The sequence below is a fragment of the Crocodylus porosus genome, unplaced genomic scaffold (genome assembly GCF_001723895.1).
Source record: "Crocodylus porosus isolate Cpor-Errol unplaced genomic scaffold, CroPor_comp1, whole genome shotgun sequence".
NCBI lineage: Eukaryota > Metazoa > Chordata > Crocodylia > Crocodylidae > Crocodylus > Crocodylus porosus.
This window is the reverse complement of record NW_017728886.1, coordinates 110,808,200-110,834,401: the sequence shown is the minus strand read 5'-3', so window position 1 is coordinate 110,834,401 and position 26,202 is coordinate 110,808,200. Positions and strand designations below refer to the sequence as shown.

The 26,202-nt window shown below is 40.8% G+C and overlaps 1 protein-coding gene across 3 annotated transcripts in view; it reads right to left on the bottom strand.

Annotated features, from left to right (window-relative positions):
- EPB41L4B (erythrocyte membrane protein band 4.1 like 4B) overlaps nucleotides 1-25,915 on the bottom strand; it is a 293,968-nt gene extending 268,053 nt beyond the window's left edge. For 2 of the 3 annotated variants that reach the window (XM_019540686.1, XM_019540694.1), the window contains exon 1: nucleotides 25,831-25,914. The gene's annotated coding sequence lies outside the window, so the exon portion shown is untranslated. Of the gene's footprint in view, nucleotides 1-25,830 lie in introns of all 3 variants that reach the window. The other variant, XM_019540677.1, reaches the window with a different exon arrangement.
- Nucleotides 25,916-26,202: the final 287 nt, after the last annotated feature.

The window sequence follows — 26,202 nt, the reverse complement described above, 5'->3', positions numbered from 1 at the left end:
AAATTTGATGAAGAAAATGATTAAGGTGGTTCAGAACAATGGGTGTGGAAGAGGGCAGTAACAACAGCTTTTTAAATGAAAAGGTCCTACACTGGTAGCATGGAAGAGTAAGGTGCAGTAGTCAAGTTGGGGGTAGTTTCATAGTGCTTAGGGTCAGAAGGGACCTGAACAGATCACCACGTCTGACCCCCTGCCCCGGGCAGGAACGGGTGCCAGAGTCATATCCCCAGCCAAATATCTGTCCAGCCTCCTCTTGAAGACCCACAAGGTAGGAGAGAGTACCACCTCACTTGGGAGTCCATTCCAGAGCCTGGCAGCCCTAACTGTAAAGTAATGTCTCCTGATGTCAAGCCTGAACTTTCTCTCTAACAATTTGCAGCCATTATTCCCAGTAACTCTGGGTAGTGCCTGGGGGAACAGAGCCTCCCCCAGTTGTCGCTGGTCCCCGCTGGTGAGTTTGTAAATGGCCACCAGATCCCCCCTCAGCCTTCTCTTGTGGAAGCTGAACAGGTTCAGACCCTTAAGCCTCTCTTCGTAGGGCCTGCCCCGCTGCCCCTCGACCATGCAAGTGGCCCTCCTCTGGGGGGGGTCTCAATGCTAGCCACATCCCTCTTGAAGTGTGGCACCCAGAACTGGACACAGTACTCCAACTGTGGCCTGACCAATGCCACATAGAGGGGAAGGATCACCTCCCTGGACCTGCTTGTGATGCATCTTGTAGATGCACGATGAGGCACAGTTAGCCTTATTGACTGCTTCCTCACATTGGTGGCTCATGGAGTCAACAATGACTCCAACATCCCTTTCTACCACTGTGTTGACAAGAAGGGTGTTTCCCAGCCTATAGGTGTGTTGCTGGTTCCTTTTCCCTAGATGCAGCACCTTGCACTTGTCTGCATTGAATTCTATTTTATTCTCATCTGCCTACCTCTGTCATTTATCTGGATCAGCTGGATTTTGTCTCTCCCCTCCAACATGCCCACCTCGCCCCACAACTTGGTGTCATCAGCAAATCTGGACAGTGTGCATTCCACACCCACATCCAGATCACTGATAAAGCGGTTGAACAGTACAGACCCCAGGACTGAGCCCTGGAGGACTCCACTGCCCACATTCTGTGAGTTCGATGCCGAATTATATAAGGACTGAATTAAGCACAGGCTCAGACCTGGATGTTCAATTTAAAACTTTTATTGTCTCACAAAGCTATAAGCTAAAGGAGGTCTGCTGGTTCACGAGGTTCCCAAATCAAGCCCTTGCTTTCTAACCCAGAGGCTAGGTGCAGCTGCTTGATTCAGTAGTCTTAGAACTGGTCAACAGCTCATTTAAAAGGAGTCCCTTATCTTTTTTTTAGACAAAAGATACAAAACTTTCCTCATGTTGGCAGTGAGGCATCTAACATAACTTTACTATTACTTATATATGATAACACTTATACATATGCATTTCTAATTCTTACTTCTATTGGTTATTTAGTTAACTTATCTATATTATAGTATCAGGTGATACGCCTTGTATTACAATTTTATGCTTCTTATGTTAATTCTTAATGACCTTTATATTTCTTATGTTAATTTTCTATAACCTAAATACATTATTCATCTATATGTTTTGCTGGTTTTTGCAGGGTTAAAATGTCAAGGCTGACATAATATACGGTAGTTTTTCGTCATTGCGGTTTAGCCATGCGGTTTCCTGTTTTAACAATATAAGCTGCTTGTTTGCTATTTTTATCGTTGTCCAAGGGTCAGAAGGTCAGCATTTTCATCTAAGGGTCAGAAAGTGATTACCAGAATGTCAATGGCTGACTCCTCAACCTCCTTGAAGCATTCTGGGAGTTTTAGTGCATTGTTCTTAATGCTAGTGCTTATGCTAAGCAAGGCCTATCTCACACACATCCCTCCAGGTCGAAAATGACCCATCCACCACCACTCTCTAGGTGCAACCATCTAGCCAATTTGCCATCTAACTGTGTAGGCATCAATGCCACAGTCACCAAGCTTTGTTAAGACAATGTGGTGGGAAACCATGTCGAAGGCCTTCTTAAAGTTCAGGAAGACGACATCCACCCCAACACCCTCATCCAGGGACTTTGTGACCTGATCATAAAATAAAACCAGGTTAGTCAGGCAGGACCTGCCCTCAAATGAACCCATGTTGGTTGCCCCTGACCATTACCTCCCCTGCTGGGCCCTTGCAGATGTGCTCCTTGATAATTTCCTCAAAGGTCTTCTCAAGGTCTGAGGTAAGACTGACTGGCCTATAATTGCTGGGGTCCCCCTTCTTCCCCCTTCTGTAAATGGGGACCACACTGGCCCTTTTCCAATCCTCTGGTATTTGGCCAGTGCCCCATGAGCACTCAGAGCCATGCCAGGGACCTCACTATGACCCCTGCCAATTCCCTCAGCACCCTCGGGTAAAGAGCATCTGGACCTACTGATTTAAACATATCCAGCAGGTAATAAAAGTCCATCCACAACAGAAACAGGACAAGCAAGAAGAGACAAGAAAACAACACGTCACATAAAGAGATAAGGAAGAAGGGAGCTGTGGGATAATCCTTCAATCCTTCCTGATCGGGACAACTAAAAATGATATTCTACTCAAAAAGCAGCTTTATAAATATGGCAGGCTCTTACTCCATAGACCCATTTCTTTTATGTAAATCAGGCACATCACATGTGGTGACTTCAGTTACATTTTGTTTTATTAAATCCAGAGATCTATACAAAGTCAACAGCTTCCTTATGCACAAGCATCACTATTTACCAAGTTCTAGTCAGTTACACTTGTAAACAATGCAATTAATAATTTGGGCTTGCACAGGTGTTACTTACAGCAAATATAACAATTAGATCACAAGTGAAATCTAACTCCTAATTTACTTTGAAAGCCTTTTCCTAGAGATAGTAATGAGCAAAGGAGGAAAAAAACATGGTTATATTCAAATTCCAAGCTGAGTTGGAAAGACAGGCGAGTAAAAAAGCAAAACAAATAAATGTAAACCATTTTGTAAAAGTCAGCAAGCAACATACACCTCTACAACCTGTTCAAATGAAATGCTGACTTTAAGTAGCAGCACTGTCTCTTAAAAGTATTTTCACAGAGTGTCCCAAGGGAGCATTTGCTAGGGACCCCTAACCTTGTCTGGTTTCACCCCCTGAAGCTGTCCTAGGCATGGCTTGTAGAGTAGGTAGGGTCTGTCCAACTCCAAGTCCTCAGCCCTGCTATAACCCGAAATCCCAAGAAGCAAAATGGGCAGCTTTTCTTCAACACCTAGACCTTTATTGGGCAAAGGCAGCACAGCAGCACACCCTTTGTCATCCTCTCCAAAGGGTAAGAAGTCCTTTTTCCCAAGGCAGCCCCATACAATCTCCTTGTAACATCAGCTCAGCTGTTCCCTTTCCAGGATGCCCAGCCTGGAGTGCCCCAAAGTTAGCTCAGTTGTTACCTCTCCAGTCTCTCAGGCTTGACACAGCTCCTTTTCAGCTACTGTCCACTGTTTCATCTTAATCTCCCTTTTTCCCTTGATGCTTCCAGGGCAGTGGGGTATATCATGTTAAGGGATGCTTTTCAAGCCCACTTGAGGTGCTATTCAACTCTGCTGGTGAAGGTACATCATATCTTGGCACACATGCAGGCAGCTCTGGGTCCCAGTAAAGACCCTATTAACCCTTCTTTCCCCATAAGTCATGACACATTATTACAGCAGAAAACATTTAAACCTGAAACTTTACACCAAAGCCACAGTCTGTCACAAGCATCTATGTGCAACATCTGAAAAAAGCTATAAACATTCACAATACAAAATAACTCTAATGATGTCCTTCCATACCGCTAGCCACAAAATAGTGACACAAAAGCATTAAAAATTGTATACTTGGGCTCTATTATTCACAGCTTTGGGCTCATTTTTTAGAGAACATATGAACTGATCTCAAATGGTAATGCTTTAAATGAAGTTCCCCTCCACTACTCTAACTACAAAATGATAAGGGATATTTCTAAATGCAGAAAGCTAAAGGCAGCATGGTAGAAAATGAAAGTTCCCTTCACCGTGTGACAAGCAAGGAGAATTGCTACAGAGTATTAGTAACCCTCATAACAAGTACACCTTCATTAAAGGTAAGACCCGAGTTAAGGGAGTCCCACTGCTGTTAGGTCTAGTCTATTATAGTAAGAAAGAAAGAGCAGTACAAGAGTTCTCAGACTGATAAAAGAAAGAAATCTGACAGATAAACTCAGACTTGCCTTCCCCAAAGGTTAACCCATTGAATAAGTACCAAAATATGATAAATTTCAAGTATTATGCAATAACTGGGAAAGCACAAGACAAATCTGGTTTTCCAGTGTCAAACTAGTTCAGACCTTGATTCCACAGGACTCTTAAATACATTTTGCGTTATTTCTAGTGTAACATACAGCACCACATTTGAGATGCCCATTTCCTTTATGCGCATTTCAATATTTACAGACATCTCATTTATGGCTTTTATCAAAAAAGAAAAAGTAATTTTTTTTTTTAAAAATGTAGGCTTCTAATTTGTACTAACTACCCATTTACCAGCTTCCTCTCTGGATGAATCAAAGAAACAACATTAATCTTTCCAACTATAACAGGGTCATCACAAATAAGCCTGTAATATAATATCGAAAAAACATTAAGTCAAAAGGATCTTTAAACTTAATGCAGCTTATGGTACAATCAACTCCCAGTATTTACATAAGGTTGTATTCTGGTCCCAAAACAAAGTCCAAGTAAAAGGTCAGTCCACGTAAAAGAAAGACAGGTGTACAGAAAATAAAGCAAGATTTCCCTAGTGCAAGAAGAACAGTGCCTGAACAGCTCATGCAGTAGAAGGCATATAAAAATTTCACTGCAAAATACCACAAAGAAAAGCCTACAATTAAAATAAGGTATTCTGACCAGAACTTGTCTAAAAAACCTCTCACTTAGGACAGTTATCATACACATAGAGTAGTACCGTGAAGTCCTAACTAGAATCCAGGCTCTGCAACAGCATCCATATACACTTAAAAACCAACAGTCCCACTTCAAAGCGTTTTCATCCTGAACAAAAACAGAATGCGAGATAATACTTCTCTCATCATTTTACTAGTGACTGAACAATGCACCCTTGACTATCCGTCCATCAGACCAGGCAGGAACAAACTCAGTTCTTCTAAGAACCACGTCAGTGCCAGACCCACAGGACCTCTGATGCAGAGTTAGCTTGGGCTTTTGGGAAGTTCAAAGATTAACTCACAGATATGACATGGCCTCTTTCATAACAGAGGGATTCTGGGACTGCTATGGACACTGATTATAAAAGGTCTCCTTTTCCTTAAGTCTTTCTGAGGTCAGAGATGGATTTGCCTTAAGTCTCTTTCTGTTCAGGAGGGGACCTAGACCCTGCTGAGAAAACAAATGAGCTATAACCAAATAGGGGTGAATCTCTGGAATAAAAGGAAATCCTGACTCAGGCCCAATTCAGAGGTTGGAGCTCAAAAAGTTCTGGTTCTGCCTCTGTCTCATTAACTAGTTTTCTTTTCCCTGAAATTAGGTTGGGAGGATTTGCAGACTGACCCTTCACAATCAACAAGGGAAACTGAGCAACCAGTCAAATCTAATGAAAAGAAGAACTGTCAGAACAGCCTTTGACTCCTTGGTTTCTGTGCCACTTCATTCAACTTCCTGTTCAAGGAGGTCTTGTTAATGTTTTCTCTGAAAGAACTGCCCTCATTTAAAAAACCTGAAATTTTACATACACCTTCCATGTTAAGACTGATGTGAAACAGTACAACTGGATGTTAGACTACATGATGCTACGCTGAATTTCTGCAAAGTCCTGCAAAATCCCTGAGTGGAGAAGCCCGAGTCAGTTATGCAGGACCTCTAAAACCTGTAAAGCCCATACCTTCTAAGCCAATGAGCATTCTGCATATGCCACCTTCTAAGACAGTTTTAAAGAGTCAGATGTTATTTATAAAGCTGAAGCTTGATGTTGTGGCCCAAGACGACAGGCCACCTCAGGTCCCTTCCAGCCCTATTTTTCAAAGATTCTATGTGGTCTCTGAGGGAGATCAACATAAAAAAAACCCCTCTATAACTGTGTGGATTAAACATGGCTTTGCCAGATAGGATGTCATAATTCCACAGTCTCATATCTGGACCCCTTTCAGGTACAGAATATAGCGTTGTACAACTAGAAAGCTGGGAATTTTGCTTTTCCACTATTCTGAGAAAGAAAATATTTTATGGATGACTTCTATATTTTAAGGCCTGATGATGCATAACAGCTACTCAAAGGCTTCAAATTATAAGAACTATTCCAAGACTAAGATTCTGGGAAGACTACAGGTGAAGTATGGAGTAACTTCAAATATGGGGAACGTATCAGATATATGCCAACTGGTAAATTTGCCAAAGCCACCTTTTGATATGGCATATAATAAAGGTCATTTGACAGCAATGTCAGGTCTAATAGTCATAGACCTTAGAAACGGCTGGTTTGGGGAGATAATTAAAAGCCTTCATTTGTGGTACTGACGGGCAGGATATATTATCTACTGTACTGTGACAGGTACAATCAGACATGTCTTAAAGACACTAATTACAGAATCACAATTTCTAAAGCAGATGTTAATAACAAATCTATGTATTTACTCAAAAAATCAACCCAATTCTAGTCACAATGCATCTTCCTTAGGGATGTAAATAGCATTTAAACATATTTGTTTAACCTCCTCTCATTAAACGATTAACTGATAACATCAGACACAGTTATTGCTGGGAGCCACTCTGGGCTCCCAGAGCCCTTTGACTGGGATTGGGGGGGGAAGGGCAGGAAGGCAAGCCCAGCCAAACAACACAGCCTGCATGGTTTAAACCCTCAGCTGAGAGGGAGAACCTATGAAGGAGCAGCTTAATTGCTGCCCATGCTTTCCTCTTAGGCTGTGGGTACTAATTCCTCTCCCAATTAATCATTTAACCTTTCACATCCCTAGTCTTCCTGTTAGATAAAATTTGTTAATTTCAAGACATAATCAATCTAAATGTGCCAGTGCTCCTGCTGGGACTAAAGCAGGAGGTTCCTGACTAGAGGGTCTTGCCCATCCACTGACGGTCAGATAGATCACCGTATCTGGGGTCAAGAAGTTATTTAACAAATTGGTATGGACTGTGGGAGTGCTTGCCTTTCTCTGTAGCAGGATGTGTGGCACTCTACCTGGTATCCCTTAAGCATATATTGACAGCATTTCCTAGAATCAGGACATTGGCTGCTGTGGTTTTCCTGGTTTACCTGCAGCAGGTTAGGGTGTTAGGTTTGTGTTCAGTCAGAGTTGACAGCAGTCTTATGCGGCGTTTATATTATGGTTTGTATGTGATTTTGGATAGGGTTGATCCTGCCTCAGGCAGATGGTTGGACTAGAAGACCTACGGAGGTCCCTTCCAGCCCCAGAGCCGACATAAGGCTCACAGGGATGGACTGAGAGTCCCATCCAGCCCCAGAGGGACCGTCTATAGGCTTGGTCTGACCCTGGAGCCAGTGTACAGGGATAGTCTGGCACAGACACCATATGCTGTGTGCCATACCAGCTGGGGCCCATACATGCCACATAAGGTGCGAGTGGTCAGTCCAAGAGCCTAAGCATCTAAAGGCCAGATATTTGGCACCCCTGTTCTAAAGTATTTCTTTAATATGATTCAAAGCTATCCATTTTCTTTCATTTCCAACAGAATACTAAGCTTTCACTCCAGTTTTCATTAAAAAATTATATTAATTTCAGAACCACCACAGCATTAGCAGTTACTCAGCAGTATTCTGGATTTTTTATTAATATTTCTCTGAGTAACTAAAAAAAGCTATACACTTCGTTAAATTTGGCTTTTAGCTGAATTGGCCAAATAAACTTTACCACAGCCTAATTTTCAAGTGAGAAAGGAAAGTAGAGTCATTACCAGAAGGATAAAGTATGATTATGTCTAGATACTGTATTTTAATCTTATTCACCATTAAGCATAACTGTATCATAACAACTGGGAATCTTGTTTTGGCAATTTCTGCACATAAAAGTTTTCAAACAAATAGATAATATTCTTATTTGCTAGCGTTCCCCCCACCCCCGCCAATTCCAGTACTCATTTCGTTACTCTTATCTGTATGACATGATCTTCTGGCTCTTTACAAGAGACCAGCGATGATGGAAGGCAGTTGGCAACTCAAGAAATTTAAACAATGGTAGCATTATTACCAGCCAGCAATGAGCAAACCCTGAAGCTCCTGCTTTCATGTGGGATTCCCCTTCTGCTTAATTCAGCAGGGGGGAAAAAGAACAGCAGCAGTATTCACCCCCTTAGTTCCAGAGGCAGACAAAAGCAGAGGCTGCAGGGAGACCCTATCCTGATCCGCTAGAGTTGCCTGCTCCAGCAGAAGAAGCCTGGGTTCACACCAGGTAATGAGCTCAGAGTTCACTGAGCACCCTCAGCAAAGTCAAAGAAGAGCTGAACCCCTCATGCCTCCCTTCTGGATCCGCTACTGCAGAAGCACTATTGTTAAAAGCTGCAAAAGATACAAAAAAACCCCAACCAATTGTGTAACAACAGGGACAAATTAGTTAGAGAATAACATGGACTGTTTGATATGATGGATGCATTTGAAGAAGTTTAATACAGCCAAATACAAAGACACATGTCTGGGAACAAAAGTACACGTCACATTTATTAGGAAAGAGATAGTGGATTTCAGTGACAAAGAAAAGGTATTTGGAGCAACAGCAGATAACCTACTGAATATAAGCTTCCAATGTGAGACTAGCCAAGAAAGTAAACATGATCCCTGAATGCATAAACAAGGGAATATTACATAGGAGGAGTAAGGAAGCAGTATTGCCTCTTCTCATAAAAGTGAAACACTCATGGTAATACTGTTCCCCACTTCAGTATCCACACCTTTAAGTCAAAGTAAAACAAAACAAAAGATAAAATAAAAAAGCTCTTTTCTGAGTTACAGAGATTGGGGGAAAAAACCTCAAGAGACCAGAACAGCCCAACCTATTTCCAGCAGAATTTCCCTGTCTCAGCAAATGAAACAAGCTATCTTGTCCTTCCCTATATTATGGCCTTCCATGTAAGAGACCACATGGGCAAAAGCAGTCCAATCTCCAGGGTTCTCGTTGCATTTCTGTTTTAACTTCATTCCCTTTGCCACATAATTGGTTTCAAGGCCAAAAGAACACTGTCCTCTTTTGGCTGGTGAGTTCCCTTTCAGACTGCTCCACTGAAAGCAATTTTGTACCTTTCCTATCTATTTACTAAAGTAATAGGAGCTATAAAGATACCCAACACCTCCAAAAGTGTCACATTAAATTTTCCCTGAACAGCCCCTGTGAAAGCTTTTCCACAGACAGACTGACTATTAGGAAAATGGCAGTAAAACACCTACACACCTAAAGATCCGGACCTAAATCACTCGACCAAGTTCATGAAACAAATATGCCAAAAAGTAAGGAGATGAATTCAGATTTTCTGCATCCACAGTGCAATGCCTTCAGCACACGATTATCCATCTATCTTTTCTCCAAACAGACTTCCCTGACAAATTTTGCCAAACCCTGTATTTGTTTGGCATCTGGATCTGCTCTTCAAGGCACTGACCACAAAACCCGTTTGTTACTGTGCTGAAAGACAGCCGTGGCTCTTACTGAATCTGTTGTACACCCCTGGCAGACATTATGTTATATAATGCCCAACAATTCATACCACACCAACTGGCCTATTCATCACAGAATACTTCTGCATCACAAATAAACTGGTGTTTCAATGAACAACTTCCTTGTGGTTGATCCACCATTTTTACCCAGGGATAATCTAGTTTAATGACTGGCACATTACAGCTTGTGGCACAAAACTCATATAATGTGCAACAAATGTAACATCCGCCACAGGACAAAGAATCCAAGGCCTTTGATAAAAAGTTATGCGTTCAACTGATTTAAACAGCAGTTCTAACTTGAAGAGTAACTAAAGAAAAAATAGCATTTGCTCATTCAGCAAACTGCTGCGTAAGAAACATTTGCTGACTTCAAGGACCAAAGTTTTTACTCCTGTTTATTTTTGTGGAGCTAATACAAACAAGAGAACATATTGTTAGTTTTGTCAACAGACTTAAAATATTTAACCCTTAGTCATCCTGAATGAAAATGAATAACTCTGCAGGTATATGGGTGTCACCAAAGGCAAAAACTGAAGATGGGTGGGATCAAACAGATGTAAACAGGATCAAACTGTTAGCTACTTGCTACAGCAAACACCTGGCTTGATTTTCTGATCCCAGGGTGAATGCACATTATGCTTTGGAAAAAGCTTTTTTCCTAACTTGGAGTTTTATATCAAGAATTCATTCACAGTAGACATGGAATCACACATACTTCATAGTTTATATTTACTTTCCATAGAACTTCATTTCAAGCATGGTATGTTTAACAAGAGACAATGCTTTGGAGACATCACATCATTTCTGATCCTGGTGCAATAGAGGTAAGCAATGGAAAAACAGAAAGAAGTGGCTGATGCTAAGTTAGCCTTCAACAAGGCTTACATTGGCCATTCAAATTTCCAACTAGCCCTTGGGCAATGCAACTTCTGTTCTGTGGGTGTATCTACACATTCATTAATGCACCGCAGTTACTACACATTCAGTTTAGTACTTGGATAACCAAGTATTAAATCAAGTAGTGCCAGTGCACAGGTTTTTATCGATACTAACTGCCCAGTAGCCTAAAACTACTGCACACAACCATATCAGCACAGGTTTTGCTCAGCATGCAGTGTTATTAGGCTCCTGTATAGTTAGTATCTCGTGTAGATGCACCCTGTGTGTTCTGGGCAAGATAAATTAAGTTTATCTATACCCAAGTCTCAAAAACAGTCTTTTCAGTTTTTACAAGGGTGTTCTGAAACTGATAGAATATTATAAGAAACAGCAATGCCTGTTAAAAAAGAAAAAAGTGTGGGGAGGGGAAAAATTTACCATGACCTCTCTCCATTCTTTTTTTTTTTTTTTTTTTTTGCTCGAATTGCAAATCTCTCCAAACCAATACTGCAGGATTGAGAGGCTTTGTTATGAAAAGAAAGAACCTTTTGGCTTTTACCATTCTTTTGGGGTGCTTAGTTCTCCAAACAGTTATGAAAAGAACTGATCTGTATTCTCCCATCTCCAGAGTCGCGCAGAGAATGACTAAACCAGCTCTGTTCTGGATCTGTACATTTAAGATAATGATGCTCATTTTCTCGTACAGGTAGGCAGCAAGGTAATTGACTGTCTTTCTGCATATCAGTCATAATGTACTAATCAATTATTCAACAACAAGAGTAGTATTAGTGTATAATTGATTTATAATACCTCTGATGTCTACAACTCTAACAGTTATGAGTACTTTACCTTCCTCGGTGTATACATTCTTATAATGACTTCTTTTTCTGAAGCTAGTGAATAAACCCATGCGACACTAGAGAACTTAATCCATCTCAAAATTCAAATGCCTAAAATTTCACTCTCCAAAATAATTCCATCCCCTCTATACAGGGATACAAAAGCCTTTTCTGCAAGTCTGACATTGTGTGAGACCTTGTATTAATGCCTCCATTTTCTCTAATTATATTGTAGTTAAAGCTTTTAATCTTAAACGCTGTACAAAAATTGAATTATCCTAAAACCACGGTAAGCTGACCAAGTTACTCTCCTATTTTCTGTTAAGGGCATGGGGGGGCAGGGGAGGAGAAAGGGAAGGAAGGAGTGGAGAAGGCAGCACAGATGTGAGGAAAAGGATTATATAAATTCTATATTATGAATATTCTCAAAGGGAAAGGGACAGGTCCTGTTCTCAGTTACAAAAGTCTGAGATCAGAATACAGTTCAAAATCTCACAGCAAAGTCAGAGAATCATAGGAACAGTAGTTCTCTGCTTGGACAGCTAATGATAGGAATGCTGAGATAGAACTTGCATTTTGTTAACTGCCTCACAACTGCCAACTCCAACCAATGTGAGTGCAACAAGGAATACATTTATTACTCGTCCTACCTATGTTGCACCTTAATCAACAAGGAAAACATTTTTCAATTGCCTTGAAGTTCACAGAACAGCTTTTAGATATGCCTTCTTTTACATAAAACTTCAAAGGTTTTTGTGCATATTAAATTAGTCAAACAGCTTGTCTATAGATCAAAGAGGCAATAAAGTAGCTTGGAAAGTTTTAAGCAAATGAAGTACAGCAAAAGCTTACAATGGAAGACTGACTCATTTTCAAGAATTCTCTATACTTCAGTCTGTCCATTCTCACTATCCATAAACTATGTACAGAGTCTTAAAATGCACACTGCAGCAGTTAAAAGATTCAAAACTTTTCTTGTATCCCAGAGCTCCAAGGACCTAAACTAACCTAACTACAAATACAGACTTTTTGCATCTGCAGTAAAGGAAAGAAGGAAAGGTACCATAAATATGCAATAAAGAAAAACGTGATTTTCCTAAGGGGAGTTCCTAATTAGGTACATTTTCTCCCTTATGAAAGAGCACATCTTACTGTTTCGCCTTTCGGTTCCTCAGATGGTACTATACTCTTATGTCAGGGGTGTACAAAATACAGCTCATGGACTGGATCTGGCCCAACAAGGGATTTCTCCTGCCTGTAGCAGGTCCCTCAGCCCTGGCCAGCCCAGGCTGTGGCACATGTGGCTGTTCCCACTGTGCCTAGGCATCCAGCAAAGCAAAGCAAAGCAAAACAAGCTGGGGAGATGCAGCTGCCAGACTCAGCTTTCTAGCAGCCCCAGCAGCTCCTTCTGGGTGCTGCTGCCACTGAACTCAACCCCACTGCCCAGGTCCATCCCACACGCACAGCTAGGGGCACCCGACAAAGCAGGCAGGCGAGTTCCCAGGCTGGCCTCCATGGAGACCCTGGGATCACCAGGTGGTGGCAATGCAGGGATGGGACCCCAAGGAAGAGCCATTTAGGAAGTTTTGATCACTTGTTGCAGGTTGGGTGGGGGGCATGGTACTGACCTGGCCTGGGACAGCTCACCAAAACTCCCTAAGTGGCAATTATTTGGGCTTAAGGGCTTACCCCCATCTTGGATGTTTTCAGCTGATTACCTTCTAAAATGTTTATGAACAGGATGAGATTCATTTTTACATAGTAAAGGAAAACAGTTTGTATGCTTAGAGAAACATGTATTTAGACAAACATAATTATTGTTGCAGTCATTGGATGTTGCATTAAATATTTTTTTCTGCTCATACTGACAAGGCAAGTAAACTTTTATAGTGGGCTTCGTGCCCTGCCTGAAAATATACCACAGCCAAAGTATGCCTACCACGGGGTTAATGAGAACTAATTTCCACAAGAGAAGACAATCAGCTTTACTTCTGCTACAAAGCAGTATAGTTTTTTTCACATTTCCCCCATTAACTAACCTTAGTCTATTTTATATAGCAAATCTTGCAGACAAGTTATTTTTTATTTTCAACCAAAAACATACAGCAACAGACTAAAAGCTTCACACATCGTCAGAGAGAATTTTCAGTATACCAAAATACCACCACCTAATAAACAAAGATTGGTCAAAGGATTTTAAGAAGTGAAATGCAGAATGGAAATAGCCTGAGGAACAGTTTCATGTATATAAATTCAGGATCATGACAAAAATATATATTTAATATGCAAGGAAATACACATTATGTCCTTAGATACTATCCCCTTAAAGATATAATCATTCTATCAAGGGCTACAAAAAAATTGCCTGCCTGTACCTGTATCAGTTTGAATAAGGCAGGACCTTAGCATAGGCAAGTTTCCAGCATGCTGTGCTTTTAAATACTGTGTTCCTTACAATGAAAGTGTAAGTTCCTTACAAGTGTTTTCTAGGAATATACACTGTACAGGGTGGGGACACACAGGACAACTGAACCTTTCCCAAATGTCACTGATTGGGAACTTGTTCACAGCCACTCCCTTTTGAGGCCCCTTCCCCCACCCCTCCCGCTGCAGCACAAGTGCAGCTGGAAGCTGCTTAGCTCCGGTTCAGATCCCCAGAGCCTGGAAGCTATGCCTGCACAGCAATCAGGGAGCTGGAAAGAAGTGGTGGCGATATAAGTGCAGCTTCCAGCTGCCTTCTGGTCTGTGGGCCAGAGCCAATGACTTCCCTGACTATATGCTGCCATTCCCTGGTCTAACACACTTTTATACACAAAAAGTTTATCTGGAACATTTATAGTTTTAAGATTGGGATTTGATTTTTGGCTGCTTGTCCAAATAGCTACAAACACTGCAGCAGTAGCTCAATCAAACAACAAATATCAGTTTCTAAATTAGTCTCTCCTGAAAGCCCTATCATATCATTATGGGAGGGGGGAGGAATGGATACTGGCTGGTCAAGAGGACTGTAAAAATATAACTGTTGGTTGTATGGAACTTGTTCTGAGGAGCTGGTTGGAGCAAGGGCTACAAGGAACAGAACAATGGAGTTTTCTCCCATTTATACCCCACTCCTTTAGTTCATTGTCTTAATAAAGTTTAATTTGTGCCTGAAAGTCTGGTTACAGCTACTTGAAGAACCACCAAATAAAGGGGTGGGGGAGAAGGAAAAGGGAGAGAAGAAAGGTGTCACAATGAAACTGCAAGTAACCTCCCCTTCCATTATACCAACAAATCTCAAAGCTACAGCAGAAAAACTTCTCAATTCATCCAAATTTACAACAAGTAGAAAAATAAAACAATGTGGGAACAAATGTTTGACTATTCCCCCTGGGCATTATGTTTTCAAAGTGCTTCCTGTCCTGGTGCTATGAACCCACTTTTAAGAGAAACACCACTATTGAGTTACCTGCTGAATTTGGAACAAGATAAGAGAATCAAAATGAACTGCCTCCCAAAGCAGAGCACTCTTGGAAGATGCATTTTCCAAGGAGATTTTTTTACACAGTTAAGTAGGCTGAATTCAGAACCTACATACTAAGGATTTGCATTTCTATTGAATAGAGGTCTTTGTTGCAATGTGACTACTGAATAAAACAGTTGTGTTTTCAGTTCTATTTATCATGTAAGAAAGAATCTTTCACTTAAGAAGTGCAAGATCTTATTTTCAAATCCTGCTGCACTAAAAAATAAGCTTACAGGAAAGAATCTATCTCCCAAACGAAAATATTTTGGAAGTTTAGCATTTCTAAGTCCTACCCTTTTTACTAAAGACAGGTGCAAAAAGATGAGCTAAAAAAAACCCAGGCAGACAAAAGTTGGAAAATAAAAATGTCAGAATCGTAGTCATAGAAAATGAGGGCTGGAAGGTACCACAGGAGGTCATCTTGTCCAACCCCCCACCCCGCTCAAAGCAGGATCATCCCCAACTAGATCATCCTAGCAAGGCTTTGTCTATCTGAGCCTTAAAAACCTCTAAGGGCAGAGATTCCACAACTCCTCTGAGTACCTTGTTTCAGTGCTTCACTACCTTCATAGTGAGAGAGTTTTTTCCTAACATCTAACCTCAACTTCCTTTGCTGCGCCTTGAGACCATTGCTCCTAGTTCTCTCATCTGCCACCACTGACAGCAGTCCAGCTCCATCCTCTTTTTAACTACCCTTCAGATTCAGTATTAAATCCTTGCCCCTCACTCTTCTTTTTTCCAGACTAAGCCACTCCCTCAGCCTCTCCTGAGAGTTCATGTTCCTCAGCCCTCTAACCATTTTCACTGCCCTCCACTAGACTTACTCCAATGTGCCCGCATTCTTCTGATAATGGCATCCCAAAACTGGACACAATACTCCAGATATAGCCACACTAGGACCAAACAGAATGGGGAAAAATCACTTCCCTTGATCTGCTGACAATGCTCCTACTAATGCAATTTTCTTTTATTTTACTTCAAAACACAAGGACCAAGATGAACTTAATGTGTTTAAAACAAAATATTGAACTGATCACCTCTGTGGCCTGAAACAACTGAAAAATGTAGTCTGATACAATACCATTAAAATTACTTACAAATTACCACCTAAAGAAGTCACTGGTACAATCTATCTTGGACCTAAAAATGGGACTCAAATTCTTCAGTCTGTTCATGGATACCACCGAGTAGCAAAAGATACGATTATTTTCTTTAACAAATCTGTTAGCTTGCTGAAATCCTCCTGCATTTGTACTTCCTGAAAATAAGCATCTTCAAATTAATGAATATGGCCAATCATGCATGACAACTGTGAGCCACTGCAGGGAAAAAATATTTTCTTTTCAGATAGCTAGAGACTAACTGGATGTGGCCAAGATAGCTTCTAAAATGTCATACTCTAACCTTATTGTATTGTTTAGTTTAATAGATTTTATAGTCTTCTAAGAACGCTGAATTTAAGTGTACGTTATAATCCCCTTACCAATGTCACTAGGCTTTTCTGACTCTGAATTCTTGGCCTGGGTACAATGGTTGTACAAATGCAAGGTCTTCAGTGAAGAAACTTTGACTCTGTGGGAGGTGTTCTTAAAAATCAATAATTGTGTAAGTGGTCATATTTTTCCCAATAAGATCTCTAGATTTATATTTTGAACCTATATGACCTACAGGACAGTACCGTTTCAATTTATATACATTTTAAATCAGTAACACTTTCAGTGAATTTTGTTTCTTAACCCACATCTTAAATATCTGTTTTTTTTCTCTCTCCCCCTCTCTCTGAATATCTGAGATTCCATAAAAACATAGGAGCAACTTTAAATTCAGGTCCTAATACAATTTACAATTATTATTAATAACTATGAAATTGCTTTTATATTAATGTATTTAGCACTTTATAGCATTTGCACATACACACCTTTAAAAATAAACAGAAATAACCTTGTTGCAATAATGGATCTTTTAAGCTCATCTACTTGTGCTACTTATATTTGGTGGGGGGACGATGTACGTATATGCGCACACGGGTGGGTATACAAAGTGTACACACCACACACTATTCAAATGCACAACAAAGGCTAACTCTACTGCTCCTTATTCTTTCTATTATTTATATCTTATACACAAAGAGAAAAACACTCTTCCATACTTTTGTAAGAAAAAAACAGTTTGCACAAAAATCTGTTTCTTGAGAGGATAACAAAACTCAATGTAAACAAGATAGTCCAATACTGGCATTTAGAATAAACCAAACAATTTCTGGCTTTATAATCCAAGTTGAACCAGCTAATTATATTACACATTTATGGTTTTTTCAAGCTTGGGGTAGAATCTACAAGTTAAATCAAGTGCATTCTCCCTCTCCTTTTCCCCCCAGTGTATTATGCATAATTTTCTCGCTTCCTCTTGTAATCCTCAAAGACAAATATGGTTAGAAATGGAAGAAAAGCAGCTTAGGAATTGTTTGTTTGGCTAATCACTTACAGCTGGTATTTCATTGACTTGTACCAGAACAACACTCATATGCACAAGATGCCATGAGTAGAATCCATGTCTGCTAGGACAGACTGATCATTTCATACAAAGTTGCTAAAACTAGGCCTAAATCATGGCAGCTGAGCCAGCCACAGGGTTTGGGATTTCAGCCTCCTAACACTACTTGTGAAACCCCCTACAGCCATTGGGTAAAAAAATGAAGCAATTCTATGTGAACTTTAAAGAGGGAGTACACAAAGGTCCCCACTCCTGCATTTCACAGACCCACCTCCAAAGCAAGTGATGATGGGGTCTGTTGTGCAGGCAGGGGAAAAACTGGCTCTCTTTTGGGGCTTTCAGCCACGACCTCTCTCGCCATGTTATTCCACAATTAACCTACATGCTACTCAACAAAAAAGAATACTACTGCTACAGGCTGCGGTTGTAGAGTATAAATGCTATAGTTCAGCTGAATTTGTTTAATCTGTCTGCCCTATCACTTGATAAGTAGTTCAAATGGGGCAGTTTATGCTCAGTGAAAGAGCTAAGTTTCATTTAGGCATTCCTTTACTGTAGGATAGTAGCTGATATGCGCATGCAACCTAAGTACCTATGCCTTCAAAATAGTATAATTGTTTGTTCACACCCTAAAGAATGAATGTATATGAAATAAATAACCTCAGGAAGGAAGGGGGGGCTTTGCTTCCACAAAAGGAAGGAAAATAAGTATTGTCTGCATGGAGAATGGGGACAGGAGGGCAACAGCCTCAGTAAAGAAAGTGACTAGAACCAAGCAGATGCCAAGAGGTAATCACAGCTAGCAGTTACCAGCAAAATCATAGTTGTGGGCTGTGTGGGAAGGAATGGAATGTAAGCAGTCTGAAGAGGCAGATGTTCAATTGACTTTCCTCATGTCTTTGCTGCCTTCACCCATTTTTAGTTCTGAAGCATCTTCTTTTCTGCTGTACCAACACTTCCACTTCTACCCTCAGCCCCATGTTTACCTACCACTCCATGCTCCTTTGCTAGTTTCATAAAAATACCTTCCAGTTCCTTCCCACGTGCTTTCAAACACACCATGATTTTTCGGCCCAAACTGGAAAAAAAGCTTAGTCTTGAACACACTGCATCTTCCTATTCTTCAAACCATCCCAAACACACGGGGCACTCCAATCATCAAGAAAGATGGCTCCAGTTAATTTATTACTACAAGGTTTTACTTTTTGCCTCTTCAGATGCACAGAAACTCTCCCTCCCACCAGTCACACAGCAACTTGTCCACCTGGCTACCTTTCTCCCCTAGTCTCGGAGCAGTCTCATGGCACTCTGACAGGCTCATCAAGGTCTCCTTCTGCTCTACAGATGTCCCTCAGACATTTTTCCTTAATCCTTTACCTCTACAGAACACTTCATGTAAGCTCTTGCCTCTTACCATAACCCATTGACGGACAAATCCCATACTTCTGTTTTCAGACCCATTTTTTCTTCACTCCTTTCAGACATTTCTTCTCAGACTGCCTACTACCAACTCAAACAAAATGTAGATAAAACAGAAGGGTGACCATTTCCTTGGAAGTCCTTTTTAATTATCAGTTCCCTTCCCCATTCTCCAGCCTTGCAACTTCAGTAGTATTTAAAGATTCCTTCTGGCTCCCCACAACTACTTCAATTCTCTCCTATAACTCTCCAAAACCTGTTGTCTTTATTTAAGCTGCAAACATCTCCCACTCACCCAGGTTCTTAGAAACACCTGGCAGCATCAGGTTTTAGGTTCAAAGCTACTTCTCCAGAGGTTCTGGAGAGGGATGAAAAAAGTGCGTTCTAATTTTGATTCATACTTTTAGCATCTTTAACCCTTCCTCCATAGCCATCTTCCTCCCCCACCCACCCTCTTTGACTCCCTTTTCCTAGAAGCCTTCATGCCTTATTTACCTCCATGCAAACAACCTATCCCTCCCTCCACATTCCCCTGTTTCCAGGGACACCTCTCTTCCTCCTTTTGTTTATGCCTTCCTGAAAATAGCCAATACATCCTCTTTTTTGTCCCTATCCCCATGACCTACCTCCACCTAAAACAAGGTCAAGGTTTGATCCCCTTCAAAACCACTCTAAGCCTCTGTTCTCTACCTGCTCCAATTCTTCCATAACAGGGCAAGAGCTCAGAGGTTGCTTTGCTCTTCACCCTCCATCCTCTCCGCAACAGGCAAATTATTTGGGGAAATGGATTTTAAATTCAAAAGTTTAACATGTTCTTCCTAACCCCCTCAAGGCTCATAATTCAGATGCCACAGGCCATATATGCAACAGCAACTGCATACATGGAACCACATCACATCATGTCTGCCTCAAAGATATTTCCCTATCGAAATGTGCCCAGTTTACAAATAAAAGTATGTGGTTTCTAAATGCCAAGCTTACAAAGGTTACTTCTCACACACCACCCCCACACAAAGTCCTTGCTGCCTTCACTAGAGCCATACAGGTGTAACTGATAGCTTGATTTGAGAGTTTAGTTTGCCAGATTGTTAATAAAATGTTTTCCAGCACATTGATTACATGTAATACTCGGCCTCTTGAAGGCTCACATCGAAAACATTTACTCTTCAATTTGTTCAGATACATAAAAATAATGCACCATTTCACATAACTACTTCTCAAAGCAGTACTGAACTTTAACCTATTGTATAAAAAACACATATACAGCACTCATTTCACCCCCACCCTTTTAAATACACAAGCCATCCATCAGCCGATCAACAATGAACACTCTTATCTTTTTAATACATTACTTTCATTATTCCCCTCCCTTTTTCTGCTGGGTACTCTTTGCAGAAGCGATCAGATCATCATATCTATTGAGGTGCTTGGCAAACTATACAACTTACACAAATAAGCAACAGAACACAAAAGCTGTTATTCAACATGCACCAAAACAAGACACTGCTCCCTAGAAACTGCTCGCTAGAAATGCAAAACTGTAGTAGCAGCATGCATATAATATATACTTCTGCTATAGCAAAGCTACAGAGCAAATGCAAAGTGTAGCCAGGGATGCAGAAAAATACAGTCAGGTATTGCTGTAATGCATATGATCAAAAGTAGCAGAATTACTGTTCGGCATAACTAGTTTTTTACTATGAGGGGATTTAGATTCTGAAATAGTCTTCCAATAGGTTTTAAAATGGAGCTTGGTAAATTTGTGAATGGGATTATGTAACATGGCTGCCTGGAAAAGCAATGGACTAAGCTCAATAACTTCAGAATGTGAAACATTAAAAGGAACACACACAGGATGGAAAAGTTAACTATCCAATGTTACTGTTCTCTCAATATAAGTCTGAGCATAATGTTATCAGGTTGTCAAAAGGTAACTTCCCTCTAACAACAGAAATTGTAATTTTCATGAGTAAGTGACAAACAATAAGGCAAAACATTCATTCTCCACTAGTTCTTGTAATTTTCTCATAAAATAAAACAAACACTTTAGCTCACAAATGTTAGATATGGAGTAGGGCTTGTAGATTTAGTGCTTATCAGCAGAATTCACTATATATTTTTCCTCCAAGAGTTTATTCTTTATAAAAGCTCCCATCAGGAAACACAGAACGGTGAAGTAATGGGAAAAAAAAAGAATACTGAATTAGACCACTTTGCCTGCCCCTTGCTATTCATGACTTGTATCAAGTCAGCTGCCTGGAATAAGCTGCAGTTACAAATAGTAAAAACAGAAAGGTTTGTTACAAATAATGAAACCAGCCACAAATGAGTTTCTTAAAATGCCAGTGGTGGAGTAATCAGGGGTGTTGGTCTAGGGACATAGGCAGACAAGATTCTTTGGGTAAATCTGATATCTTTTATTAGACCAACTCAAATAGTTGGAAAATTCTTCTTAGAAAGCTTTTGGGCACAAACACCCTTCATCAGGCTGAGAAAGTATCTGCAGATGGCCTGAGCTCTTCCTGGATGGCGTGATAAAGCAAACAGAGGCCAGTCAAAGAAAGCCAGTCAAAAAGGCTAGTGGTGGAGTAATGTAGCTGTAGTGGTCCAGGAATTACAGGAGGCAAGGATTTTTTGGGGGGTGATCTCTTTTAATTGAACCAACTACATGGCTGAGCTAAACTTAGACAACCTTTTGAATGTAAAGCATTCTTCATCAGGTCTGCTCAGCTTATCTAAGTCTTGTCTAAGTCAGGCTTGCTTAAATCTATCCCAAGCATGCAGCTGGCACAATAAAAAGGCACGGCTCACAAAAATCCCTGGCTCTTATTAAAGTGCTAGAAACATTTCTACTTGATGTAAGCATAGTGGCCAGTTAAAACCATCTCAGTCATGTTTACTATATTCAAACAATACAGAGATACGATACCTTTATTCACAAGAAGACTCAGGATTAAAGAATTTTTGCTATGCCTGTTCTAAGTGTTCCCATAGTAGTCAAAAAAAATCATTAAGAGCCATTTTTGTACCTTCCTTTTCAGTATAACAGAAAAGCTACTCACCTGAAAATATTTCATTGACTTAAAGCATTATATTTGTCTTCTCCATTTACTTGATCATTAAACACTGCATTATTTTATACTGTGCCCCACAGTATATGTTCTTGGTAGCCAAGAAATGTCTTTGTTAAAGCAAGGTTGCTCACTAATACGGGAACGTTTACCATGGTCGAGACAGTTAAAGCTTTATATTACATTACAGAAGTAACCATCACAGAAAATATTAGGATGAAGATGCAACAAGCTAAAAATACAGGCACAAATTTTCAGAAGTGCTGATCACCCATTAATTCAATAAACCAACAGAAATTGAGGGTTCTCAGTACCACCAAGAAGCAGGCTTCAAGTATGCTTTTCTACACACACATCAGCCAACCCAGAATGCTTCATGCATTTCTGTTCCCTGTCCCTGTGCTCTTACACCATTTAGCTGTAGCTGTCTGGTGTGTTTGTTTGTTTGTTTTTAATTAAGTCACAAGATCTGTAAAGCTAGTCTCCAAAAGGGAAAAATTATTATTTTGATAGCACTGAGCCAATAGCCTTCCTACCCACCAACAGCTGAGTTGTAAGGCAAAAACCAAACAAATAATGGTCACTTGTATGACTCAACACAAGAAATGTTTAAAATGTGCTCTCCAAATTGAAAAGCCTATAATAAGGGGAAAAGAAATTATGATGCAAGATGCTTCCCTTTCTTCCTCCCCCGCCCACCAACATCAATTCATAAAACAGCTTAGATTTCAGATGTAAACATGATATCAGGTCAGCAGGAAATGATGACACCATTTATACTCCCCTTCCCATGAGGAATCCTCCCACAGCAACAGATTTGGTAAACTGGCTCTCGCTTCCATAAAACAGATTGAACCGTAACAGCATCTTGGAGATTCAATGTAGGACTCTGAGGTGATTTCGGTTTAAAAAGCTAGCTAGTGCGTTATCCTGTTTAAAAATGGACACTTAAGTACACATTTTTGGTTCAGTAACTTAAAAGGAGAAAACTCAAGTATCTCTATGCAGTCGTCAAAATAGTCCATGAAACATTTATGCGCTAAACCACGCTTCACAGTTAAGGATCACTGAAGTACTCAAAACATTTTTTTCCACTTTGGGTATAGCACATAGTGCAGTTGGAAGGGGAAGGAGAAGTAAACCTTGAGTGCATGAGAGAGAGAAAGTAACATGAAATAAGGGTCCTGCTTTGAGTAGGGGTTGGACTAGATGACCTCCTGAAGTCCCTTCCAAACCTAATTTTCTATGATTCTACGGAAGGGAGGAGCAATAGTCTTAATTAAAGATAACTTGAAAAAAATAAAGGAGAACTAAATGCAGAGTTTCAGTGTGAGCATGGAGAAAAAAATTAGACAAGAATAATATTATGTACAACCCAAAATAAAAATAAGAACAAAGAAGGAACCAGGGAAGACGACAGAGGCAAAGGATGCAGAAAAGAAACATGTGGGGTGTGGGCAAGAAGTTAAACAATACAGTTCCCAATCTAAGTGTTCTCCCCTAAATCTTAGTTTACCTCAAAGTGGAATTATAAAAGTCAACCTATTCTAGTCAGTTGAACAGCACAACATCAGGGTAGGGCGGAGTAAAAGAGAAAGGACACAGAGTACTGCACACAAAAACTATTAAAACCAGTCTGGTAAGTATATACTTAACCTTAAAAGGAATTTCAAGACTTAGATTTTCTTAAAAAGTGAACATGGCAAAGGAAACATGGGCATGTTTTCTATTTCTGGACATTAAGAACTACTTTAAAATATTTCCCTACACCACATATTTCCTGCCATCCCATCACGCAAGCAAGAGAACCCAGAAGGCTTCTTAAATTATCAGTGAGACAAAAACCTTTAATCTACCCCCAAAGAACTTCACTGAAGATCCATTTAAAAAGTTATGAAAAAAAAATACTGCATTGTATAATCACCACTCTGACTGCATTTTCTTCTCAAAAGTCAAAGGCTAAGTGAATGACAAACAAGGAAGGAAAGAGAATACGGTGCAGGGACGACAGAATCTCTCTTTTGCCCTGGAATAAGTAATTGTGAAAAAATTATTGTTATCAAATTAAAACCTTTAATGCCTGCCCACGGACTTAGTTTTAAGCATGACTAATCCTATTGGAGATCATTTTAGTTGATTTCTTCACCCATTTCACACACTACCCCCCTCACTCCCCAATTTCATAAACCCTTAATATAACCAAAAAAGAACCATAACATATGGTGACACTGCACATGTTGTCTTTGGGCGTTTTGGTTTATTTTAAAATCTGTAAAGAAGCATTGTACCAATTTAGGGTAACGGATATTATACAACAGTTCCACAGGGTACACAAGCACCTGCTCCTCTCATCCCAACCCTGTATGTGGCAAAGACTCAGGGGAACTACAGTACAGATCCTGTTAACCGCCTTGATAATTTCTTTAAGCCTTATCCTTGTGCTACATTTTCCAAAAAGTGATAAATAAATATGCAACAGGTAAAAGCACCTAACTCCGTGGAAGATTATTTTGACTTGTAAGATGCCATTATAAGTCCTCTACCACAACCTGTTGAGCGGAATAAGAGAATTGTCAACTTCATATTCCACCTCACAGGATACACCCAGCACTCTGCAACCACCGAATACTGCAATCCAATATTTGGAAACAAATATGCTCTCTTGACATGAGCATTATATTAGCCAGTGAGGTTTTGAATCCTTAACAGACCACAGAAATGGCAAGAAGACTTTGTTTAATTAATGTTTGTTTAGACAGCATATGGTTTTGAAACATGATCCACAAGAATAAACAAACAATTCAAGTTCAAGAGTATACCTGATACTAAATAACTGACAAATTTCAACTTTGCTAACTTGCCTACTATCTGGATACATCCCTAGTATATTGATTTTACCTACTAATCCCTTATTCAGATGCATCCTTAGAAAACATTTTTGCTCAGAAGTAAAATGAAGTTCCCAATAAACTGTGAATGAGACCTGAAACATTATTTTCTCCCGCCTAAAACTGGACAGGGGAAAGATTTCCACACTCTAGTAAAGGTTACGGCAGTTCTGATGGAAGTGAGGAATCCACAACATTGTGGCAAGGCAGGCACACACTCTGCAAGCCTCACCAGATAGCTCCTGCTTACAAACCTCAGTCTGGACCTACAGTGGTACTATCCCAACCCTAATTATTTTTGCCCTCAGAACAGATTCAGTCAGGTTACCAAATGCCATATTCTTTCAGCGGTGTATACATGTGCTCAGACACAGAATGGTAACTCTGTGGGTATATACATGCACTAGATTAGATGACCTCCTGAGCTCCCTTCCAACCCTAATTTTCTATGCTTTCTATGACAAACTTGTTTCAGAATACACACACACTTTCTGAGACCAGTTTTTTTCCTTTCACAGCTGAATTCAAAACTATCCTGTAACTCATCACATCATGAAAATTTTCATCAATGGTGCTTCCCACCTTTAGTCACATAAAACCAAATACACTGAAAAAGGGGGGATTTTTCCTCCCCTGCCCAACCTTGAGCCAAGACTGGACTGCTCTCAACAGAAGATAAACAAGCGTCCTTCCCCAATTACATATGGGGACTTTTTACCACCTTGAACTTCCCCTGAGCCAGACAGCTTGCAGAAAAAGACTGTTTTTTCCCTAATCAAAAGCATTGTTTTGGAACCAAGAGGTCTAGATGGTTGCAGTCCCCAACTGTGTGCCCACATTTTGTGCTAGAAGGACAGGGCATAAAGAGGGTTAGACCTGGGGGTGGAGGGTCTCCCACAGATTATCCCCCCCCTCCCCCCGGAATCTCAGGTGCCTTAAAACCCCCCTACATATTAGAAGATTTCTAAAAATAGATCATGCTAGTGGCAAACGCTCAAGTCTTTCCCAGCTGTAGTTAACCTGTCACCACGCACAGGTACACGAGAGCGAGGAGGAAGCCCCTGACCGGCGGGTCCTTTCTCCCCTCGGTGTCCAGGCGGGACGACACGCCGCCAAGCCCCGGGGCTGGAGGAAGCTCCCTGCCGGCCAAGGCGCGGAGCAGCCGGAGGAGCAGCCCCGCCGGCGGCTGTCGGGAACGCCCGGGGGCAGGGAACGGGGAGGCTGCAGCATCCCGGCCGCCCCCCGGGTGCTGCCCGCGGGCCCCGGGGAGGCGGGGGTAGGGGCAGAGGCAGAGGCAGGAGGGCGCCACTCACCGCCAGCTCCACGTTGACTTCGGTGCCGTCGAGCAGCAGGACGCGGCAGGGTAGCGCGGGCTTGCTGGCGCCGGCGGCG